This window comes from Chinchilla lanigera, unplaced genomic scaffold (assembly GCF_000276665.1).
Source record: "Chinchilla lanigera isolate Chin_1 unplaced genomic scaffold, ChiLan1.0 scaffold00049, whole genome shotgun sequence".
Classification (NCBI taxonomy): domain Eukaryota; kingdom Metazoa; phylum Chordata; class Mammalia; order Rodentia; family Chinchillidae; genus Chinchilla; species Chinchilla lanigera.
In genome coordinates this window covers 11,459,888-11,484,475 of record NW_004955450.1, presented here as the reverse complement: position 1 = coordinate 11,484,475, position 24,588 = coordinate 11,459,888, and positions in this window count along the sequence as shown.

Below are 24,588 nucleotides of genomic sequence, written 5' to 3'. Positions count from 1 at the left end.
GGAAGGCCTGGGCTACTGCAGCTACACAGCTGGGCGTCGATACCTACGCCCTCCTCCAAGCCGTGTGCCGCGGGCCATGCACGGTGGGAAGGAAGGATCTGAGAGCACATGAGGCGCTGCCAGCCGGGCTGCTTCAGCCTCCTGAGAGAGCTCCTGAGCCCTCCTCCCGGCTGCAGCTCGCTCACCTCCTTCCCGAAGGAGCTGCTGATCCGTCACCTGTCACCTCAGAGAGCTCCCGTGTGCCTGCTCGCTGCTTCTCCCTTTTCCCTGGGCTCCAGCGCGGAGGCCAGCTGTGTGCACCGACTCCCCCACCAAGCGTCCTGAAGCCTCTTTCCCGTTGCCTCTCACTCTGTTTTCATTTCCCCTCAGGTCGGAACAACTCCCTCTGCAATGCCAGTGTTCGCTCTCCAGAGCTCTGCACAGCCCATAAACCTGAAAACAAGCGAGATAGGAAGTAATCCCACAGATGGTCTTGACACCCCCACACGGGAAAGAGAACAAGTTTCCTGAAAAGCTCTATAAATGGATTCTTTCCCCAAACTGAATCACACTTCATAAAAGGAATCCAGGATGCACGGCTTTCTCTGCATTTTGTTCTCAGACCCAGACCAGAGTGGGTATGGATACATATTTTTAGTGTGAGAAAATGGATTATCTTTAATGGAGTCATTTTATGAGTTCAGAGCTCCTCGGGACTCGAAAGCAGATTATCAGCCGTCCAATCAACAAGAGAATAAGACGTCGGTCTTCCTTTTTTCAGAGATTAAGAAAGCATTACATTCACACCTGGAACCTAATGAATACTAAGCAGCCACGGCTGCTGTCTCAAGGCTGCCAGCAGAGGAATACAGTCATTTTTTAAAGGCTCCTGAGTTGCAGATGCGAGGATAACTGGACCAAAAATATGCTGCTCCTGGACGTCCTCATGCCAGCATCCCTGGGTTTGATGGCCATATCCAGCTAGACTCTCACAAACACCTTTCACCAGGGCCACTGATTCTGGTTTTTTTCTCCGGTGCCGGGAATCGAACTCACGACCTTGCACTTGCCAGGCAGGCGCTGTGCTGCTGAGCTAAATCCCCAGCCCCGGGCCACTGATGCTGACCTCAGCCGGAGGATGTCAACCGTCAATCACCTGGGCAGTTACGACTGCCACGGAATCGGCTGTGGCCCAGAAGAAACAAGGCTCGTGGAGCAGCGGGCTGTTACAAGAATGCTGACACTCAGCCCAAATGAATACCCTGAATTATCCTGCAGGGTTCCAAAACAACAGACTCTGAGGCCCAAGCCACTGGACCCCAGTCTCTATCATTCTTCTCTACATGATTTTATGTATCCCAGAAAGTCAATTAAGCCTCATTACCTACATAAAGCCTTCTAGGCCACCCTGTTCCACGGTGGCCTGTAGGCTCATCTCTAGCTTCTCGAAGGGGTATTTTATATAACACAGCACTTAGCGCAGTGATGGCGAACCTTTTAGAGCTTTCTTTTTTTTTTTTTCTTTTTGTCTTTTTGAGACAGGGTCTCGCTATGTGGTTCAGGCTGGCCTTGAGCTCACTTTGTAGCCCAGGCTGGTCTCGAACTCCCAACAATCCTCCTGCCTCATCCTCCCAAGTGCTGGGATTACAGGAGCACACCACCACACCCGGCTAGACCTTTCAATGATAACAAACAGCCCTGCTGTGGCACACATGCCATAGGTTCACCACCACTGACTTAGTGTATTCAGTGTTCCCTTGCATAGCCAATAGTGTACATCATGCAAACTTTGCCTCCACAACTCAACTGCAAGTTCCTACAAAGCAAAAGCTATTACCTTTGTGTTCGTCTCAGTTTCAGAAAGATGGTAAACAAACACATGTCTGTTTGTATACACGCTAAGCACTCAGGAAATGCCTGCTGTTTTAGGCCTCCAGTAGATGCTCCACAAATGCCTACTGGTTTAGGTAGGAGAAAGTACCCAGCAAACAGTGCACCTGTGAGCTTTATACACACTAGGAGCTCAATAAATGGTGGGCTTGATCAAAAAGCATTTTCTGGGCTCCTCTTTTCTGAGGACCAGACAGCCTTGGGAACTAGGCCTGGTCCTGAAAAATAGCGAGGACAGGAGAACCCCGCAAGGGAGGCCAAAGTGGGGAAGGAACGGGTGGGGAAAATCCAAGCCAAATTATTAGAGACACAGAGTCAATATCTGGAGACTCCAGAAATAAAATCAGTTCCCCAGGGGTAGCTGTGCCCTGCAGGGACACCTTCCAAACCTCCCCAGCCACAGTAGCCATGTCACTCCTTAGCACACTGCCCTATCCCACTAATCAATATTATCTATTTCTTCCAATACCCAGCACCCACTCCATCTCTGCGCTAGAGTGGGAGCCCTGAGAGAGACTTCCTGGCTACCCTGGATAACCCCATGGCTAGAAGAACACCAGCGCTTAGCAGGTACTCAAGAAATAAGTCCATTTTGATGATGAGGTGGACTGAGAGAAGCCAAGAGGAGGGAGGAACTGGAACTAGTTCTGGATGGCAGCTGGGGGGCGGGTCTGGCCTTTGGAGATGATCATCCCTGAGCTTATTGGTATTTTTGACCTTCCTTTGTGAAACTGTAGGTGTCATAAATGGGGTGTCTGGTTATCTTAAAGGGCCAGAGAAGATAAAGGAAGAGGGGTCAGCCTATCCCTTAAACATTATTTCTATCCTACAACAAAGCAGATCACGCTTGTTTTATTATATCAGTAATAAATGTGGTTATTAACTGGCTTATCTCACTCTCCTACCACTTCCGCTGTGGGTAGCATACACAGCCCTGGGCTACGTGGTTCGCTTTAGCCAATGAAATGTTGTCAAGATGAGGTGAGTAGGGTCTTTCTGTGTTCTTGTACCTCCAGCCTGGCTTATCACTTGGACTCTGGAATGAGAAACAAGTCCTAGGTAGCTACCCAACAAGCCAGAGCCCCAGAAGGAAGACCCCTGGAGCCTGTCCTACTCTGGGGAGCCAGGCTCAGTAAACCCAAAGCCTGAGACAGGCAGGTCCTGTAGCCCCACCATGCCCAACCTAGATCCACCAAACTGCAGTTGATCTGCAGAACTGTGAGCATGAGAATAAACCTTTATAGTGTAATCTACTGAGTAGTTTTTTTTTTTTTAGCTGATCTATGTGGCAATCACAGATAAATGGAAAAAAATAAGAAAATACAGATAAGCAAAGGGGAAAATAGGACACGCATGATGCAATCACCCAGGATAAGCACTGCTGGCGTGGTGATATCTGGCTCTAAGATATGAAAAGCATATTTTACTGCGATGGAGCCTGCTATGATAGCCTCTTGTAACCTGGTTTTCTTATCAGTATGTCATCAGCATCTTTCTAAAGCCACAAGTACTGCAGCATCACCTCATCAGCTCTCCCACCAGCCCCAGGAGGCAGGCCTAGGGAAGCAGCCCAATCGCCCGAGGTCACACCTTTGGGTCTAGGCAGATCCCTGTGTGACTAGAAATTCAGGGCTCTTTCCTCGGGGCAGTTTCTCTCTTGGGGCCTCATTAGCATTTCTGTCACCTTGCAAAGCCTGCTTCTTCCTCAGCAAGAACAAAATGACACCTTTATCTATCTGGAAGGAGAACACAGTGTTTCCTTTCCCAGATTTACTTGATCCCAAGTGGGTGCAAAAAGCCCTGGTCCCAGGCCCTGCTCCAGCTGTAACAGAAAATCCCCCTCCCCAGCCAGTATACTTCAGCTTCTTAGTTGCCCAGGTGATAGTGCCTGTTCTAGTTCCGGTTGCTTCTGTCTCTTAGAAACGGCTGGTCACCGTGATGCATAGCTGGTCACTGTGATGCACATTGTATAAACCAATCCCCAACCGACAAGCCATTCTGCCTCTGTACTTCCTGCTTGCTTATCCCATAGAAGCCCTAGCCCACCAGAGATCAGGGCCTGCTGTTCTGGGAATGATCCCAATCCATGCCCATCAACGAAAATAAATCTGCCTCCAAATCCTGGGTGTCATTTCAGTGGTTCTGCTTGCCATTGCACAACCACCTGCAGCTGCAGGTGTCCTGGGAGCTTGTCCTATGGACCTCTGGGTAGAGGGATGCCAGAGCAAGCTCTTGGGAAAGGATTTTCATTCTTTTCTGTTTTTGTTTGTTTGTTTGTTTGTTTTTAGTGCTGGAGATGAAGCCGAGGGCCACCTGTGTGCTAGGCAAACGCTCCATCATTGAGCGATACCCCTCGTCTACAAAGTATCTTCTGATGCCTAGATGTTTCCAGTATTCCCCAGGACATTCTAGTCAGCAGGAATGGAGCAGAGAGTAGTTTCAACTCCTGCAGAAAAGCTAGCCTAGGAGCATCTGGCAGAAACCTGGGAAACTCTGGAGCCAGGCTGCAGTCCCAGCTCCAGAGAGCTCCAGCCAGAGAATGCCTCGGAGGGCGGAGATGGCAGCAGAGCAGCAGCGGCTCTGTGGCTACAGTCACTCACCTGAGCAAAGGCCAGGATTCAGAGACCAACAAACACCCTAGTAGTCGCGTGGCTTCGGTTTTCTCATCTGTCTGACAGTCATGGAACCGTGCACCCTTGAGCCCTCCTTTCTGCCATATCAGTGCTGTTGCTGTAACAGTGTTCTTTCCCATTCGAATGGGAAAGAGCTCTGGAACTAGAAGGCAGGGTTCACCCTTGGAGTCCTGGCAGGCCGTGTACTCCTGGCCGCAGAGGAGCAGGACGTGCTGGGCCTCACTCTTCAAGCCGAAGGGCAGCAGCAGGAGGAGCCTGGCTCTGGGGAAAGTCCAACCCCAGAGGGTCTGAATGTGTGCAGAGATCAGCTGCAGTCCCAGCTGCTCCTGCGAGCCCAGTCTTTCCTGGAGAAAGCCCTTTATTTGCTGATAGCAATGTCATTAAGCCCCCTGTGGGTGGATGGGGACATGGATAGGCAGAAGGACGGCTACCTTCTCCCTGCATTAAGTCCAGCCTCATTTAGGAGAGGAAGAGGCAGGAGGTCCAGAGACAGAGGCCAGGGAGGGGACAGAGCACTAGTTAGGTGCCAGAGATCTAGACTGAAATTCTAACTGTGTGACTTTGGACAATTTACAGAGCCCCTATAGGCCTCAGTTTCTTCACCTATAAGAGAGGGAGGGGACTTTACAAAAAAATGTAAATGTGAACTTTTGTACACTATCTGGCGCACAGAAGGTATTACCAAGTTTGCCCTGGGAATTAGTGGCACAGCCAGAACTAGAGCCCAGGTCTCTGACCACTGTCCCAGTCTGGCATGTTTTATCTTCCGTCAGTACCAGAGTAGCTGGTACTAACAAACCCTTGGCATCAAGGACACCTACAGGGGGCTGGGGATTTAGCTCAGCGGCAAAAGCGCCTGCCTGGCAAGCGCAAGGTCGTGAGTTCGATTTCCGGTACCAGAGAAAAACCAAAACCCAAAAAACAAAAACAAAAACAAAAACAAAACAAAACAAAAAGGACACCTACAGGTGAATCCACAGGGAGTTGCTCTGAGATGCCAGTTGCCAAGGCTGCTTGTTACTGAGATCTGGTGACAGGGTTCCTTCTTCCCTTGGGCCAGGAGCAATGCTCCCCAGGCCAGGGCTGAGCTCCCCAGGGCTAGCACTTCTGCCAGGCCCAGGAGAGCTAGGAAAATGCCAACAGAAGCCTAGGGACCCAGATCTCCACAGCTTTGTCCCCAGAGCCAGCAGGGCAGAGGGTTCTCCGCAGAGAGCTGCTCTTGTAGGGCCTGAGCCCCCACAGCAGACCTGGGGCCCTCACATGTCAGCTAAACTTGAGGGGACATGGGTGTAGTAGTGAATTAATTAACTGTCGACGTGAGTGGGCAGGCCCATCCGAATTGAATCAGCATGGTTCTGGGCGTGGAATACGCACTTTAAGGACAATTGTCAGGATCGTATAAAAGGAGAGTAGGAGGGGAGGATTTCAGCTGATTTCCTTAGAGGAACTGCACTTGTGACTGTTTTTCTTGAGAGGAGTTTTGGCTGTTTTCTTCCTTCAGGGGAGCTGTGAAGAACCACTCAGACTGCTGCAAAGTTCAGGGGTGTCTAAGGACACCTGAGGATGTGACCTGGCTTGCCCAGTGCAGGTACACAGTGGGACACAGTTATGTAACCACGACTTAACATTGGACAAACACACACGCGCTGGTTACGCACTATGTAAGAATGTAAATACGAGATGACAACCTGTATAAGAATTATACAGTAAAGACGCAGGTGGCGCTTGTGCTCTTGCGCTCTGCTTTGCTCCATGCTGCTGCTGTTGTTGCTGATGTCTTGCACACGTGCGTTCTTTAACGTGGGGACCTCACCCACGAAAACCTCCTTTGTGCCCCCCCCATGCACCCAGTAGGAGCTACCATCCTTATCTTCATCCTGGTGGTCGTCTCCTGCCTTCCAGTGCAGATCCCCCAGCCTTCTGGCACTGATCCTTCAGCCTTTGGGCGCAGACACATCAGCCTTTCTAGCCCAGATTGCTCAGTCTTCCGTTGTGGATCTTTGGCCTCCTGATATAGACTTGCACAAGACATTGCCATGGGCTCCAGGACTTCTACTCGATCCTTTGGGTCTCTGACATGCAGACAAATGTTTTGTACTCTTCTACACTGACTAATACAACAAGGGACCCAAGTTACAGCCTGGGAGGGTCTGCTCGCCACCTGGGAGCCCTCACTCCATGTTCTCCTTCCTGTACATAATTCCTTCACCTCCAGACACCATCCACTGAAATGCATTTGGGTCCTCACTGTGTCTGCCTGACCCTTGAGGGTGGCCACCTGGATTTCTCCAGCACCAATGCCACCCCCTGGAACAGAGCCAGCCTGAGGGCATTTAGCAAATGGATGCTGAGAGCAAGAGGGAAGAAAATGAGCTGGATGCTTTGGGAGTTCTCAGCGGTACCTAAGAGTTCACAGTACCAAGCCGGGGCAACTGTGGAGACGGCTGTGGTGATGCCTATAATCGCACCACTCTGAGAGGCTGAGGCAGGAGGATGGCAAATTCAAGGCCAGCCTGGGCAATTTAGTGAGACCCTGTCTCAAAATAAAAAATTAGAGGACCGAGGATGTAGCTTCATGCAAAGGCCCTGGGTTCAATCCCCAGTACTATTCTTTTTTATTATTTTTTTTTATTTTTCCCAGTACCATTCTTTACCAATGGCTTTTTCACCATACTGCTCTGGGAAGACACCAGCAGCTCCTGAGTTGCCACCTGAACTGCTAGACTCTGTGGATTGCTTACATCAGTCCTCATGAATGACTGCCCATCACCCAGTGTTCCGTCAGAACCCATGGCCTGGATTCCCTGAGACCTTGAGAGGGATAATTCCATTGCAGTGCTGCCTGGGAGCACCGCAGTGCTTTTGGAAGAGCATCCTGCCTCCGTCCCCTACCACACCATCAACACTGGGGTCAGGCACCAGAGAATCGGGCACCTTTGAGTCCCATCTGGCAAAGGGACTTCCCACTCTCCACACCCACCATCGCCCTGCCCCGTCCTGAGGGTCACAGAACTGCACAGGGACCACAGGCAGACTGGGCATGGGCGGGCAGACTCCAAGGCTGGCATGGCGCTGCCACATCCTCACCTTGACCTCCAGTCTGGCCTGGATCCAGCCAGCCAGGGGTATAGGGAAGCAGGCTCTTGGGAACTCTCCAGTAAGACAGAAAGAGAAGTCGGGCATTGTGGCGCACGCCTGTAATCCAGCACTCGGGAGGCTGAGGCAGGAGGATTGTTGGGAGTTCGAGGCCAGCCTGGGCTACAAAGTGAGCTCAAGGCCAGCCTGAACTGCATAGCGAGACCCTGTCTCAAAAAGACGAAAGGAGTTCCCAGAATAAATACTTCCATTAAACTACTATGTCCCAGGCCATCCCAGGCTGCGTGTCAGACTTTGACCCTTATCTTGAAGCCCCTGGGAAAGAGGAAATTTTAAATCTGTAGCAGCATTTGAATGCTAATGTGAATGAATTCCCCTGTGTATTTCCCCAGAAATCAAGGAGAGAGCTGAGAGCCAGAAGACCTTGTGCCCCCAATTCGGGAAGCTGAAACAGTACGCTCACACTCAGATTGTCCCCTTTGTCAGCCAGGTGACTGGGGGTGGTAGCCTAGCTCTCTAAGTCACAGTTTCTTCACCCCCAAAGCCTGGGGGTGGTAAATTCAAGGGTGTGTGAAGGCACTTGTCACACAGCATCATACCTGTGGCTTGTGTGTGCAGAGGTGCAAAGGTGTAACCCTTACCATCTCCGTGCACAGTTGAGAGCCTACAACAAAAGACAAAAAGCATGACAAATTTATTTAAAGTTTTATGTAACATGGGAGCTATTAGAAATGAAGACCCAGGCTCAGCATGGTGCCACATGCTTTTAATACCAGCTACTCAGGAAGCTGAGGCAGGAGGATCATAAGTTTGAGGCCAACCTGGGCAACTTAGCCAGAGCCTGTCTCAAAATTAAAAAAAAAAAAAAAAAAATTAAAGTGCTGGGGTTGTAGCTCGGTAGTAGAAGTCTCCAGGTTCAATCCCCATTACCGCTGAAAAGGAAGGAAGGATCAATGAGGATCTAAACATCCAGGGATAACTATCTCTTCTTTAGGCTCAATGAAGAAAGGACAGCTGTATACAAATGTGATTGGACAGAAAGGGGTGATTTAACGATAATACACTGAGGACGAAACCCAGCAAGAACGGTCTTTTCAGAGTCTTGGCCTCTCTGTGTAGCATCCCTTCCTCCTGACACAGGGCAGGGACACCTGTCACATGAGGATTTTCAGGGAGAAAGAAGGTTAGAGAGTAGTATCTCTAGGTTTATTCTGCTCTTCTGACCTCTTGTGGGAAGAAATTGAGGAGAAGGTCAGGGAACTTATCTGAGGCCCTTAAAGTACTCAGCATGCCAGAGCAGTATGCTTTGGGGTATTGTGCTCCGAGACACAACACTTGCTTGCTTCATTCCCTTCTCATCTGCCTGCCTCCCCTTCTAGGGCTTCTGGCCTTGTCCGTGGAGGGGAGCTGCCCTAGGGTGAACGCCGGACAGCACCTCCGTGTCCTGAGAGCCTCAGACAGCTCTGTGTGCCTGGCCAATAAGCAAGCTGGAGCTGGAAGCAGGGTTCCCATTGCATTTCCTGGGGCTTTCTTCAACTGTATGTTGACATCATCATCAGAATCATCTTTGCCAAGCTTGCACTTACGGTCAGTGACCTTAACAGTGTGGGCTTAGAGTTATTCACCTGGTTTTGCATGAGAGTGGACAGGCAGGATTATGCTCTGGGCCTTACTCTGTAGCTCAACCCCTGGCCAGGGAAGCAGAGAGACTCCAGTTGGTACTGGGAAAATGTGAGAGGTTCAGACCATACAAATGCAAGTTTCTCAGGCACCAAGGTGAAGTGGGCAGGACCATGCCTGCAGCTCACAACGATCAGTAGTTCCAACTACACAAAACCTCCTACTACTTCTATAGAGGGGGGAGTGCACCATGTCCTTGTATCTTGATTGTCAGCTGAAGAGGGGATTGGATTGTGGGGACACTAACCTCATCAGCAGCTTAACCTATGGATGAGTTCGTGGCTGGAGGGGCTATTGGGAGGTGGGGCCCAGTTGGAAGAAGTGGGTCATGGGGTTGTGCCCCGGGGGATTATATGTTTTCTGGGCTTCTTCCTCTCTTGTGCTCTTCCCAGCTCTGTGCTTCCTGGATGCCATGAATTGAGCAGCTTCCTCTGCCACACCCTTCTGCTATGATGTTTTTGCCTTAAAACAAACTATCCACGGACCGTACCCTCTGAAACTGTAAGCCAAATAGACCTCTGGTTTAAGTTGTGGAAGTCTGGTATCTTGTCTCAATAATGAGACAGTCGGCCAATACATGTACCACAGACAGGGGCTGGGGATTTAGCTCAGTGGCACAGTGCCTGCCTGGCAAGCATGAGGTCATGAGTTCGATTCCTGGTACAGGCAAAACAACAACAACAACAACAACAAAACATGTATCACAGACAAAACTAATAGAAAATGAGAAATCATGGGAAGACATTTAATATATTATAGATATGGTTATAATATCCTCTTTACTCAAAAAGTTTTCCAGATCAATTAGAAGGTACCTGTCCAAATGGATAACGGCCAAACTATGAATAGGCAGGTCACAAATGGAGTTACAAATTACCAATAAACATCTGATTGTGTATTTAACCTTAACTAGTAATTACAACAGTGGAGATATTTATTTATTTATTTGTTTATTTATTTATTTAATTTATTTGGTTTTTTTTGAGGCAGCGTCTGGAACTCACACCAAGCCTCTTGTTTCAGCCTCCTGAGTGCTGGGATTACAGGTGTGCCCTCAGTTGTGCCCTGCCATGCCTGGCTCAGGAGATGCTGTATTTTAAAATCTCAAATTGCCCCAAATGAAAAGGTTTTAAAATGGCTATATTAGGTAGGGATATGCAGAAAGAGCGCCTGAACCCTCCAAGATGAGGTATAACTTGGAATAAATTTTATGAAAGCTATTGAGCAGACTACTATAAAATTCATGTTTTCTTTGACATAGAAATTCTGAGAAATTTATTCTAGGAAGTAATTTTTTTTTTTTTCCGGTACCAGGAATCAAACTCATGACCTTGCGCTTGCCAGGCGTGTGCTGCGCCACTGAGCTAAATCCCCAGCCCCAGTAATTAGAAATCCAAGATATACAAGGAAATTCAATGTTGCCACTTATAGAGAAAGATTGGGAGCACACTAAACACTGACTGACACGCACTAAGTAGCATTAGGGCACTTCCAAGCAAGGAAATGTTTTGCATTAAAATTAAGCATTAATTTTGCATTAAAATTATGCCAGATCTAAAAACAAATGCCAAATCTGACATTTGTGGTTCAGTGGTAGAGCAATTCCCTAGCATGCTTGAGGCCCTGGGTTTGATTCGTAGCACTGAAGAAAAAGGAAAAAAAGAAAAGAAAAGAAATGTTAGGGAAGAGTATTGTTGACATGGGAAAACATTATTGAATGAAAACAGAGGGCCAGAGGTCTAGCTCAGCAGCATACGCACCTGCCTGGCAAGTGCAATGTCCTAAGTTTGATCCCTGGTACCAAAAAAAAAAAGAGGAAGAAGAAGAAAGATAAGACACAATTGTGACACAAAGTCATTAGTGTAGAAATCATGTGTTTAAAAAAATCATGTATTAAAAAAGTCAGGAACATGTTCTAAAATATTACTTGTTTAGAACTGTCATGTTATTATGGGGACTTGGGAGGGTTCTGCACATTTGTGTTTGTTTTACAAATCTTCTTGAGAGTTGGGCTTTCATATTCATGGATCTAGGCAACTTGTCACTTATTGAGGAAAATGAGATAAATGTCTAAGCATGGGTGAATGCCTGGAGTCCCAGAACTCTGGGAGGCTGAAACAGGAGGATCACAAGTTGGAGCCCTGCCTGCACAACTTAGTAAGAAGTACTCTGTCTCAAAATAAAGTGATGTAGTTCAGTGCAAAGGCCCTGGGTTCAATCCCCAGTACAGAAAGAAGGAATAATTAGGAAAAAATGAATACATAAATAAGTAAATTAGGCTTTGAATAAACAACTCTAATATGCTAGTTGTAAGCCAGACTGCTGGAATTTGAAACCAGGGAGAGAGGAACCAAAATTGTAGGTTTGAAACTTTGAGGCTATCACTGTGGAGACAGCCCAACTGAGTCCACATGTAACCAGTCGGAGTCAGAGCCACAGCTTACACAGCTGGCCTCAACATGGCTTCCCCTCTGGGGTCCAAGGGGTGGTTTCCTCTGGGGTAGGACGGTGGCCTGGAAGGGACACCTGACTCTGCAGTGCTCGCCAATACAATAAATCACCCAGGCACTGGTAGAACATGGATCTGTTGTCTCTCTGCATGTCCAAGTTTCTCTTTTTTCAAAAGGACTTTTTTATCTTTGGAAGTTTAAATTATTAAAAGAAAACAGAGTCCTTTCTGCCGTGACTCACCCACCGAAGCCTGATTGTGATTCACAATTTCCTGCCGTCTAAGTCACTGTTTCGGTCCTTGTTCCTCGGTCTTCCTGCTCCCACTAGACTGGAACCTCCTCGAGGGCCAAGAGGGGATCTGACTTGACACAGTTTCCCAGTGCTCGCTCACAGCAGGTGCTGAACACATGGTTGCGATGAAAAGGAAATGGAAATAAAGTTCTAGGCTTCTATTTGGTCCCATAAAAGGCTCAACAAGGAAAGTACTTCACGGTCCAATAAAGTTGTAGAGCACTGATTCACACTAGGGTGTTAATGACACATTCAGTACTGTTTGGTGAGGGTTTAAACTGATATAACTGGTTAGGAGAATAATTTAGCAAACTCTAAAAAGCTGATGTTCATACTGGAGGCCTACAAATTCTACTTCTGAATATACTGCATACTCTAGAAAAACTTTCACACACAGACTCAGAGAGAGAGCTGGACCAGAATCTACAGTGTGATGATATTATAATAATAATTAAAATACCTGGACAGGGGAAATGTTGAACTGTGATTCAGAAAATGAAATACTATATAGCAATAAAAATCAATGAATTAGCTGGGCATGGTTGCACATGCCTGTAATCCCAGCACTCAGGAGGCTGAGGCAGGAGGGTCATTGCAAATTCAAGGCCAGCCTGGGCTACAAAGTGAGCTCAGGGCCAACCTGAACTGCATAGTGAGACCCTGTCTCAAAAAGACAAAAACAAAACAAAACAAAAATCACTGAATTAGGCACCGGGGATATAGTTCAGTAGCACAGTACCTGCCTGGCAAGCTTGGGGTCCTGAGTTCTATTCCCGATACCCACCCCTCCAAAAAAATTAATGAATTAGCGTCACCTGAATCAATTAGCTCAAAACCACAATGTTGAAGAAAAAACTGCAAAAGGAAATACACGATATCAAAATGCACAAAAGCAGTTTGGAAACCTGCAAAACAATAGTCTAATCTTTAGGAACACACACATTGTGAAGAAGGACATTCTTTAGTTTATCTTTCAATGTATTGCCTATGTGAGACTTCGGGCCTGACCAAGCCATAGGACTGTTTGATTCTGGAGGAAGTCTAGCAAAAGCCCTGGTGTAAAAGGAAATGATAGCAGGCCCTGTCCCTGTGGAAAGCCTCAGGGCAGCACTAGATGCTTTGCGGAGATATGCCGAAAGGAATGATACCATGATGGCTGAGTCAAGTCTCATTCCTGCGATAATTAAGTGGTATTGTCCTTGCTAAAACCTGTTGATTTCCTCCCAGCTGCCGGGCTGCCGCCTTTGTTCTTTCTCGATAAAAAGTTACTGAAAATGGTCATCGAGGCGACCGTCCTGAAGGCTCAAGCCCCCGATCCCAGAATTTTTCCTCGCTTGTTTGTTTTTCATTTCATCCGTGGGCACCTCGTTCTTGAGACCTGTCACCCCAGACAGAAATGGAATATATACCAATAACACATATGCTAGAAAAGTATAAAACCATGTATGGGGAGGGAACACACTAAATTCACAAGGGAGGGAGGGAGAGGAACGGGCTGTGGGTTCCTCGGGATGGCTTAGCTGTATATCTTTAATCTGTGTCCTTTTAATGGATGAGAAAAGACTGTGGAGGAAAATATTAAGATAGCGTTAAATCGGGTGGTAGCTGTACAAGTGGTCATTTTATCCCCCATGTTTGTGACTGTTTAGAATATTTCACAATAAAAATACATTAAATTTATAAAATGAAAGAATCTGGGCCCTAATTGAGAAATACAGGACAGATCTACCTTGAACTGCCTCCTTTTAGGGCCATTCATTTTTAATTAATTGATTTATTATTTTTTTATTATTAATTATTATTACTTTGGTGCTGGGATTACAGGCGTGTGCCACCATGCCTGGCCATTTTAACTATTTGTAAAGTGAGGACAATGAGGAAGCCTACTTTCTAGGTCATTTGCACCTTAGTTGTTGTGAAATAATGGGGCGTAGTTCATTAATTTTATAACCAGTGCACGTACTTTTTTTTTTTTTTGGCAGTACTGGACATTGAACTTTGCATATGTCAGGCAAGTGCTCTACCACTGAGATCTACACACAGGCTAGCTTCAAGCTTGCAATCCTCCTGCCTCAGCCTCCCAAGTAGTTGGGATTACAGCTGTGTGTCACTGCCCCTGGGCCTATTGGGGGATTAAACAAGATAATGTAATGTCAAATGATTAGTACATGGTATGAATTTAATAAATATTTGTTATAATTCTGACCCCAACCAGGCCAGAAGCTGGGTTCTATCATGCTAACCTTGAAGTCTCACCCAGTAAGACACACAGTGGCACCCAGGGATCCCAGGAGTGGAATCAGGTCCTGTGGGCCGCCATGGCTGGGGAATAGCGCTAGCTGCCAGGCCCCCAGCCTAAGGGACTCAGTGGTTCAGGCAGCAACTTGGCCTCTTATCCACGGAGGGCAAGGGCTCCCTTCCCAGAGTGGTCCCTGTGACAGCTGTGTCTACCAGGGGCCAAGGGGCTGAGCCACTCTGGAAAGACCACCAGAGCCAAGACCAGCATCACGCTGGTGCAGTTTCATTAACAGCACCGCTTGAAAGTCGAGTGGGATCAGCACAGTGTGTGAAGGCCGGGGGACAGCCACAGACAGGCAAGAGCCTAGGATGCCAGGCAAGGATTGATCACCAACCCTGAGGAAGGCCAAAATAACCAAAGCTCACAGACTTGGTGACCAGGGCTACACAACATTCTTAGAGCTACAATTTGAGATTAACTGATCAAACAGTAAGTTAATTTTTAAAAGTAAGGATTAGCCAAGTGTGGTGGTGCACGCCTGTAATCCCAACACTCAGAGGCTGAGGCAGGAGGGTTGCTGTGAGTTCAAGGCCAGCCTGGGCTACATAATGAATTCAAGGCCAGCCTGAACTGCATAGCAAGATCCTGTCTCAAAAAAAAAAAAGGGATCATGGTTGAGATATTCATATTCCTACCAAATCAATGGCTATTGCTTATTAATATTTTACATATTTTACCTATGCATTGATGAAAAACCAAAGAATATATTGTTCAAGCTGGGTGTAGTGGCACACACCTGTAATCTCAACTACTGGGAAGCTGGGGCAGGAGGGTCCCACGCTTGGGGAACTCAGTAAAATTCCATTTCAAAATAAATAAATAAAAAGGCTTTAGGATGTAGCTTAGTGGTACAACACTTACCTAACATATGCAAAACCCTGGGTTCCATCCCTAATATTGAAAAAAAGAATATATTGTTCATATTTTGTTAAATTGTGTTCATTTTATTTTTTTATTAAATGTATATGTTTCATGTCTTCTTTTCATATGAGCAAAAATATGGCTTGCATTAGTCACCTTTTGCTTTAATTAAGTAAGAACCAGTCTTATTTTACCAAAGACTGCAATGTACCTTTTGCTTCTTAAACAATTTATGAGTAGATACACAATTCAGAAATTGAATATAACAAAATAAAATCAGTAAAAAAAAAATCATTTGTTTAAAACAAGGGAAGGAATGTATCCTTGTATGTTACATATTATTAGGCATAAAAGACTTCTATGATCATATATAATTTATGTGCCTATGCATAATCTCTAGAATGATTCACAAGAAGCAGATAACACTGAGCACCTAGTGGGGTGTGGAGAAAAGTTTCTTTCTGTATATTTTATCGGGGGAAGAGGAGTTGGGGTCCTGCTGTGTAACCCAGTTGGCCTAAAACTGGGGGTTCTCCAGCCTTAACCTCCCGAGTGCTAAGATTGCAGACATGTGCCACCATGCCCGGCCTTATACACCTTTTAATTCTTTTTTCAGTGCTGGGGGTGGAATCGAGGGCCCTTCACAAGTTAGGGATACACTTGACCACGGAAGATGGGCTCCCTTCCCAGAGGTTCATACTTTAACTTTTCTTTTTTTGTTTTTTTTTTTTTTTTGAAACAAGGTGTCGCTATGCAGTTCAGGCTGGCCTTGGGCTCACTTTGAAGCCCAGGCTGGTCTCGAACTCGCAATGATCCTCCTGCCTCAGCGCCCCCCAAGTGCTGGGATTACAGGTGTACGCCACCACGCCCGGCTAATACTTTAACATTTTTTAACCATGCGACTATTTCACCAATTCAGAAAATTAGCTCAGTTTCAAAATAATGACAGATGCTTACAACACTCTGTTTAAACTGTTAAGCCAGACTCTCAGAGGCTGGGCCTGTACTTTGAAAGAGTTCAGGTTAGCGCACTGTGGGCCTGTGATCCTCTCTGAGCTTTGGTGCCAGGAGACAAGGTTTCAGTCCTTACAGCGCCACCTGGTGGCCACAGTTAGATATGGCTCCGAGCATCCCTCAGAGAAACGCCCACTGGATGGGGCCGACCCCAGGGGCACATGTCAGCCTCTGTGAGTGTCCTGAAAGCAGGAGGGGCCGCTCCTAGAGTTCCAAGGTCCCTGCCCCAAGGATCTCCCAGAAGCAGACCATAGGAGCACAACACAAGGGCTTTAAAGTCAGACCTGGGCTCAAACCCTTGTCATCTCACGCAGCTTAATTTATCAGGCCCTCAGTTTTCTCATCTGCAAAATGGGGACACCAATCTAGAATACTGTTTGATACATACTAATTATTTTCCCCTTTGTTACTTATTTATGCCCTTGGCCCAAAAGAGTGTAGCCTGGCTTCCTGGAGGACTCAAGCCCTGGAAGACTGAAAAAAGAAATCTATTTGTTTCCGTGCATCTCTCTTCCTCCTGCCTTCTACCTTGTTTCTTCTTTAGCTACCAGGAAGTCAATTCCAGGCCTGGCTGAGGCGGGGAGGGAGCTCAGGAGCGGCTGCAATTCTCACAGCAGGCTCAGAGGGTTTCCACCCTTCTGCCTGAGGCCTGGCTATAAATCCCAGCCCCTCCCCCAGGGAACACATAGTTCAAACAAGAGCCAAATAGAGCAAAACTCACCGGGAATGTGCAGGGGTTGAGGGGACTCAGAGAAGCAACTGAGGACATTGCTAAACTGGCCATCTGCTTTCTAGCAGCTCCTGGTGAAGAGCAACTAGGAGCCTATTCGTTCCCCACCCCTTGTTTCAGATTAGCATCTTAGCTTCCTTCTTGTGTCTTTTCACAGGTCATAGAACCCAAGTGGGATGTGTCAGTCAGCTTTCCATCACTGTGACAAAATACCTGAGGTTATAAGTTTATAAGGAGGAAAGGTTTACTTCTGCTCACAGATCTGGAGGACTCAGTCCATGATCACTTGGTCCTGTCACTTTGGGGCAGCACAGGATGGTGGGAGTGTGTGGCAGAGGAAGCTGCTTAGTAGTAAAAAGAGAGAGAAGAGGTGTGATTACTCCAGTGCCCCCTCAAAGACACTCCGAGGGACCTAACTTTCTCTCACTACACTTCACTCCCCAACAGAGTCTGAGGCTGGAGTCCAAGTATTTAGCAATGGGCCTTTGGGGGCACATTCCAGAACCAGCCCCTAGCAAGGAATAAGGTACTAGTCTAAAAAGGTTTTGTTTGAGGCTGGGGCGGGCAGGATGGTCAGAGAACTGGATAAAAGACCCTGGGAGGTAACTATGCACTGCATCTCCAGGCTCCCTGGCCCTGGGAAGACACCAGCCCCAGAGGATGCGCTTCACTGGAGGAAACTGGGAAGCACTAAGGTCACCTGAGTCACAGTTCTCATCTGCCCTTACGTACGTACCCAAAGTCACAGCGACCCTGTAAAGAGTCAGATGCCAGGGGAGAAGAGATTTCACTTGTTTCTGTCTGTTTTTGGCTTTTGCAGTACTGGGATTGAACTCAAAGGCTTTGCACTCAGCTACATCCTCAGACCTTTTTTGTAGTTTTTATTTTGAGACAGGATCTTTCTAAGTCACTAAGTTGCCTGGGCTGGCCTCAGACTTGCAGTTCCCCTGCCTGACCCCCCAGGGTGCTGGGATGACAGGGCTGCGCCGCCCCGCCTGCCTCTTCTTCTGATTCTTGATAGTCAGCTGACTTGCACCGAGGAAACAGGGCGACCAAGGGGAGGTGCTTGCCCTAGTCCTCCTGAGTTAATGGATGTCCCTGCCTGGACCTTGAGTTCTCGGAGCCCCAGTGTGCGGGGGAAAGAACTTAGACTTTGGAACGAGATACAACTGGATTTGTCCATTCTTTTGCTACCTGGGCAGTTTTGGAAAAGTCATTCACCTCTCCGCACCTTGGTTCCCTCATCAGTAAGACAGAGGCAGTACTCTGCTCTCGGATTTGTTGTAAGAACTAGAGACAACATGTCCAGGCCACCTGAGGCACGGCGGGTGCAGAAGTGGGGGCCACGATTATTACCGCTTCTACACAAACCACAAGGGCCACGGACAGACAGGAAGCGGGCAGCGGCTGCAGCTCTCCAGCACGGCCGCTTTGCACTTGGCGGGGGTCATGGTGGGGACAGGGTCTCCTGGGTGAAGGGGGCGGGCACAGGGAGAGCGGAATGTGCCTTCTGGCTGGTTAGTGCGGCTTCCGAACCGACCACAGCTCAGAGCGAGCCCACAGCGTGGAGCACCGGAGGAAATTCAAGAGGCGAGGGCTTCGCTCGCGTCAGGCCCTGCTGACCACAGGCGTCGCCGTTCTCAGGGTGGTGGGCAGGGCAGAACCGCTACACTGCTCTCTCTCTTCCTCCTCTCTTTCGCTCCACCTCCCTCACATTTTTATTTTTATCCTTTCCCGTAATACTGTCTGTAAGAAGCACGGTTGCTGCTGAGCGCTGGGACGCCCCAAGCAATCTGCACAGCAGCCCTGCGAGGAACTGTTGTGCCCATTTTACCAGAGGGAGAACGGAGGCTGGGGGCCTTGCACCAAGATGCACCCAGTCAAGAAGTGTCAGAACTGGGATTTGAACCCTGAGGTCCGGCCTGACTCCACAGCCGGGGGTTCCACACTTGCATTTCCTGCCCGGGGTGGGAAGCTTCTTTCTAGGGCACAGGGTCCCTAGGGGCAGGGCTGCAGGTTTCCGAGGAAGCCCAGAACCAGCTCCTGGGCAGGTGTGGGGTGTGTGTTGGGAGTGGGGAGCTTCATTTGAACCTGAGCATGGCCCTCAACGAGGGCACAGGGGTAAAGGGGAGCCGTGAAGTGGGAGAGAACTGAGGGAGACCTAGGTTTGCCTCCCCACAGCCATCTGTCGCCCTTGCCTTGGCGGTGACTTCAGCTTCCCCTTTCAGTGCTTGAGGAGGCTGACCCTGCTGTAGGCCCCGGGGTACCTGGTCTCGGGCCTGAACAAACCGCCTCATCCACCCATCTGTCCCCTGTCCTCCGTGCTGGTCTGTGGACTGAACTCAGGGCCTTGTGCCCGCTAGGCAAGTGCTCCACACTGAGCTACAATCCCTCGAGGGGGTCTTCAAAAAGCAGCCGCCTACTTCTCTGAGAGAGAGAGCGTCCACCTTTCTGTCAGGTGCTCACCCTCTGATGACGAAAAGCCAGGTCCTTGTTTAAAGTTATTCTACTTAGGGCAAAGTTGGGAGGCTGGCGGGGCCTGAAATTCCGCCCCCTCAGAGGACCCTGCCTAAGGTAGCAAGGGCCCAGTGGAGACAGCACAGGCAGCCCCGTCACCAGGCCCAGAGGAGCCACCCTGGCGCCCGAGCCAGGGCCTGGGGTATTTTCAGCCTCCAGCAGCATCAGCAGGTCTGCCGCATCGGCCATATTGTATTTCATGTGACCGCGGCTCCAGGTCAGCAGCTCGCCAGGGGAGCCGTCCCTGTGTCCTTGCCGCCAGTCCAGGCCCCGCCGCCCTTGCTGCTGGCCTGCAGAGCCAAGCTAGGCGAGGCAGGTAAAGGAAGCCCGGCCGGGGCCGACGGGCACCAGACACAGGTGGCAAGAGGGTCAGGCAAACTTGGCTGCTACCACCACGGCTCTGGAGAAGGGCTCTGGGCACCGGGGCAGCTCCACCCTCCACCCACTCCCTGCACGGCCGTCCTGCGCAGTGCTTCTTTCTTGGGGACTCTGTTGCAGAGAGGGTGACCGGAAGTCTGTGTCTCCCGAAACCTCAGCCCCGGGCAAGCTGGGACGGTGGGTGGGTCTGATTGGGAGTGTTGCTGGAAACCTCTCCCACCATCTTACTGTCTTTCCTTTTTGAAGATGTAGCAACAGCCGAGTACCTGGCCCGTGTCCAGGAAGCTAAAGGCGAAGGGACTGGCAGGGAACCCAAAGCCTCTCGGCTGCCCTGGGTCAGGCCTTGCCGGCTGCTTCTGGAGACCACAGCCTTGCGCTGCCCTCCCCGCTCCGGACTGCCCGCCCCTTCCAGCTGCCCTCAGCTCTCAGGGCTGCTTCTGAGGCTGCGTATCGGATTCACCCGCAGAGCTTCCTTTCCAGGCCGTGGGCTGCAGCACTCGCATTTCTACCAGGTTCCCAGGTGAGAACCACTGACCCAAACCACAGCTCTGATACAGCTTCAGAGATCCTCCGAATGCCCCTGCGGCTCACTAAATAGAGGCCAGGCCTGGGTTCAAGCCCCTCCTCCATCCAGTCCCCATCAGCTCCACCACCCCCACCCTACTAGGAAACCCCACATCCTCAGGGGCTGCCACTCTCCTCCCCCCTCTGTGTCTGCTCAAGCTGGTCCTGGCCTGGACCCCCAAGTCCTCTCCTCCTGTGAGGCCACCTGCCTAGATGCCTGCCCAGGCCACAAAAATGATGACTTCTCTTCAGCTCTCAGCTCAGCTCGTGGTCCTGTCTCCGCACTGTGGCTTCTGGGAGGACTGTCATTCTTCCATTTTGGTCCCTAGTTCTTAAGTGGGTGTGATTCCAGGACACAGCACCAGGATGGATCTCGGCGCAGGCTGGGGGGCAGATGTGAGCTCAACCCGAGAAATAACTTGGAATGGTGCAAAGGATTGGATGCCAGCTCCTGCGGGTCTGGCCAGGAGGTTGTGAGCTGCCTGCCATCACCCTGGGCCATCTTCAGGAGCCCCTGGTTGGCTCAGTACTGCCCACCCCGGCCTTCCTGGGAGCCCTGCTCTTCCCCACCAGGCCCAGGGCCGGCTACATTGCAGGCCTTCGAGGCCACCGCGCCCCCACCCCGCTGGCTGGGCCTTACTAGCAGCGAGTGACCACAGGTAAGCACGACACCGTGTCAGCGGCCTTCGCTGCCTGCACACAAGGGGCAAGCAGGGGTGACCCCTTCCCGCACTAGGCTGTCTGGCTTGGCACGCTCACACCACTGTCTCACCTTGAGGAAGTGCACAAGGCTGGAGGAAGAGCCTTTCCGTGGTTAGGCTGAGGGCTTACAGCTGTGGCCACAGCAGGCCTCTCAGGTGTGTGCGTTTAGCTCCCACGCCTGCTCACCTCCTCCCTGTCCACGGTGCCTTGCTAGGTGGGACGCAGCCGCAGGTACATGCCCTCTTGTCTTTCCCATCAGCACTTGGGAAGCAACCTGTGAAATCCTTCCCAGCTGAGGAGCCCCTGGCTGAGGCTTCCTGGCCTGATATCCCTGGGGGAAGTTTCCTGTCTCAGTCGGACAAGCTCAAAAGACTCGCTCGAGACTCACTCGATTGTGCTGTGGCTAAACACACCATACGTGGTGTTGCTCATGTATTTGTTGGTTGATTGGTTTGGAGAAGGAAGAGAAGGGTTTTCCAGAGTCTGGACTCTTAGGGCCCAGCGGGCCTTCCAGGGTCACTGGTGGTTATGAGAGTCTGGTGAAGTCTGCAGTTTGTACCAATCAAGAAAATCTGCCTGCTTCCTCCTCCACCAGGAGACGTCCCCTGGGCTCTGAGGCCTGCGGCTTGGTTCTTGGAAGGGCCGAGAACTCCGTGACCCAGGGGACCAGGCAGGGACACCGGGTCTGTCTGGCTTCTGCTCTCGGTCTCAAGAGTGTTCCTGCTTCTGTTTCCTTCCTGGGCTGGCTGAGGTCACGACCTTCTGATGGGATGCAGGGTCAGCCAGCCCGGCTGAAGTTTCCTCTCCCTGTGAGTGAAAGGAGATAGGTCCCGCTGCGAATCCACACGGCCCACGTCCTTAAGACTCAGCAGATGTCGCTCCTCCTAACCTCCCCTCCTGGAAGGAAACTGACAACACCCTGACAGAGCTGCTGAGCCTGTCCAGGCCCACAGCACTTTCTCTCCGAGTTCTTTTGGACGACACACAGGCATCCGCAGTCCACTGCGCACGTACAGAAATAGGTCGATTTCACACCCAGAAACACTCAGACACATCCAGCGCGACCCGCCCCCTCATCCAAATACACCACAGAAAGACAGTCACAAATCCGGTGCCTCGGGACACCAGAGACACACAGCCGGAAACAGACACACACAGATGGACACAGACACTCAGGCAGACAGAGAGGCACCAACTTTTTTTCCTACTTCTTTCTCTCCCTTTCTTCCCTTCTCTGTCACATTCTCACTGTCTGTCAGTCTCTCTCTGTCTCTGTCTCTCTCTCTCTCCAGGGTCTTGCTACACAGCCCAGGCTGACTTTGAATTCCTAGGTTCAAGTGATCCTCTTCCCTCAGCCTCCTGTGTGCTGGAATTACAGGGGTTTGCCGCCAAGAATATAGAGAATTACAGGAATTATAGGAGTGTGACTGCAAGACTTTGCATTCTGTAATTTATTGGATAGCTTGCCAAAGTCCGGCCGTGGGAAGGCCTATGGACAGGCAGTCAAAATACTTCCCCACAGCTTCTCTCCCCCTTTCTTGGCAGAAGCTTGCCATCTTTTTTTTATTTTTTAAATTTTATTATTATTTTTTAAAATTTTTTTTGGGGGGGTTTTCCGGTACCAGGAATCAAACTCAGGACCTCGCGCTTGCCAGGCAGGCGCTGTGCTGCTGAGCTAAATCCCCAGCCAGAAGCTTGCCATCTTTTAAAGCCAGATGAAAGGCTCCTTCACCCGTGCAGTCCTATAGACCCCCCAGATCAGAGATGGCAGCTTCTCCCAGGCATCCTCAGACCACACTCCTTGGCCTCTCCATAGCTCTAACTGCTTCCTCGTTACTCTTCCTTGCTGTCCGTAGCACTCTGTCCTCCCGGCACCCAGCCAGCAGTGTGACTGTAGCAAGCCCTACATGCCACTGCGAGCCCGTAAGGGTGGTGTGCCGGGGAGGGGGCCGCCCAGAGCCTGACCCCAAAGCTCTGTCTCAGTGGCAGGCCAGTCAGGGAGCCTGCAGATCTCCTCCGCACTTTGGATCAACCAAAGAAAGACAACTCATTCCTGAGTTCATCCTAAATGTGTACAGAGCATCCACGGACGCCATATAGGAGACAGCAGACGGAGGGAGACACAGTCCTGCCCTCACGGAGCTTACGATCCACCGGAGGAGATGGATACCGAAAACTCAAGGAAATTGTATGTTGTTAGGCTGAAATGTGTCCATCTGCTCATAAATTCATACAGTGAGGTCCTCCAGTGCCTCCGAATGGGACTCTTTACAGATGGAAACTTTACAGGGACTAAGGTACAACGAGGCCATATTGTGGGCCCTAATCTGATGGGACTGGTGACCTTATAAAATGACGCAATTAGGACACAGTCCTACACAGAGCAAGCACCAGGGAGCACGGGGGAAACCCACCACTTGTAAGGCAAGAGAGGCCTCAGGAGAAACCAACCCTACAGGAACCTGGTCTTGAGCTTCTGGCCCCCAGAAATGAAAATGAAGTTTCTGCTGTTTAACTCATCCCATCTGAGGTATTTCGTTATAGCATTCCTTGCAAACAAATACAGCCAAAACCAAGAAAATGGGGTGGGAAATGACAGTGAACTACACAGGTCTGAACGCAGAAAGCCATCTTCTTGGTCTCTGACTTCTGCCAGGCCCCTTACTGCCTGGCTTCCCTGCAGCCCCTCTGGAGGGTTGAGAAGAAGCTGAGCAGTCCTCGATGAGAACTTCCAGCATCGAAGTAATGAGGAAGACCCAGGTGGCTTTTCCTGGGTTTGCTATAGGAAGTAAGCTGAACCAAGCATCCTACAGGTGTGTCAGAGAGAAAGGAGCAGGCACACCTGGTCCTTGGGAGCCCTCCACTCAGAGTCTAGGGGACCCGTGTCCCACACTTGGTCATGGCTGGTCAACTTCTCCATTTCTCAGAGTTGCTCTTTACGCAAAGGGCCTGCCTATAACTAAATCGCATAAATAACAAATCCTTCATGTTGGCCAAGTCTTTCCCACTATTTAACAGATGAGAAAACCAAGGTCCAGAAAGGTTGGCTAACAAGGCCAACGTCAACAGCTGAACACTGGCAGGACTTAGTCCAGGGTTTTGGTCCTGAGTGGTGAGCTTAAGTGAGAAAGAACGGCTGAGAAGCAGAACGGAGATCAGTGCAGGATCTCCTCGGCTCAGCTCCAAAATGAGACAAACCCAAGTGCAAACCCGCCTGGAAGCAGCAGGGTGGCCCGGGTGACTGCTCACACCCTGCTCGAGCCTCTTCGTTTCGATCCAAATTGACATGAAGGCACCTGGAACATGAGTTGGCAACTTGGCCTGGTGGCCTTGGAGGTTGTCCTCACACTCCTACCCCCTCCTCTCCAGCGGGAGACCGTGTTTGAGGAGGTGAGGCTGGGAGGGGCAGGTCATTTCTATCCCTTCTCTCTTAAGTTGGAATACTGAGGTAGGAGGAGCGTGAGTTCGAGGCCAGCCTAGATTACACAGCAAGCTGCTGTCCC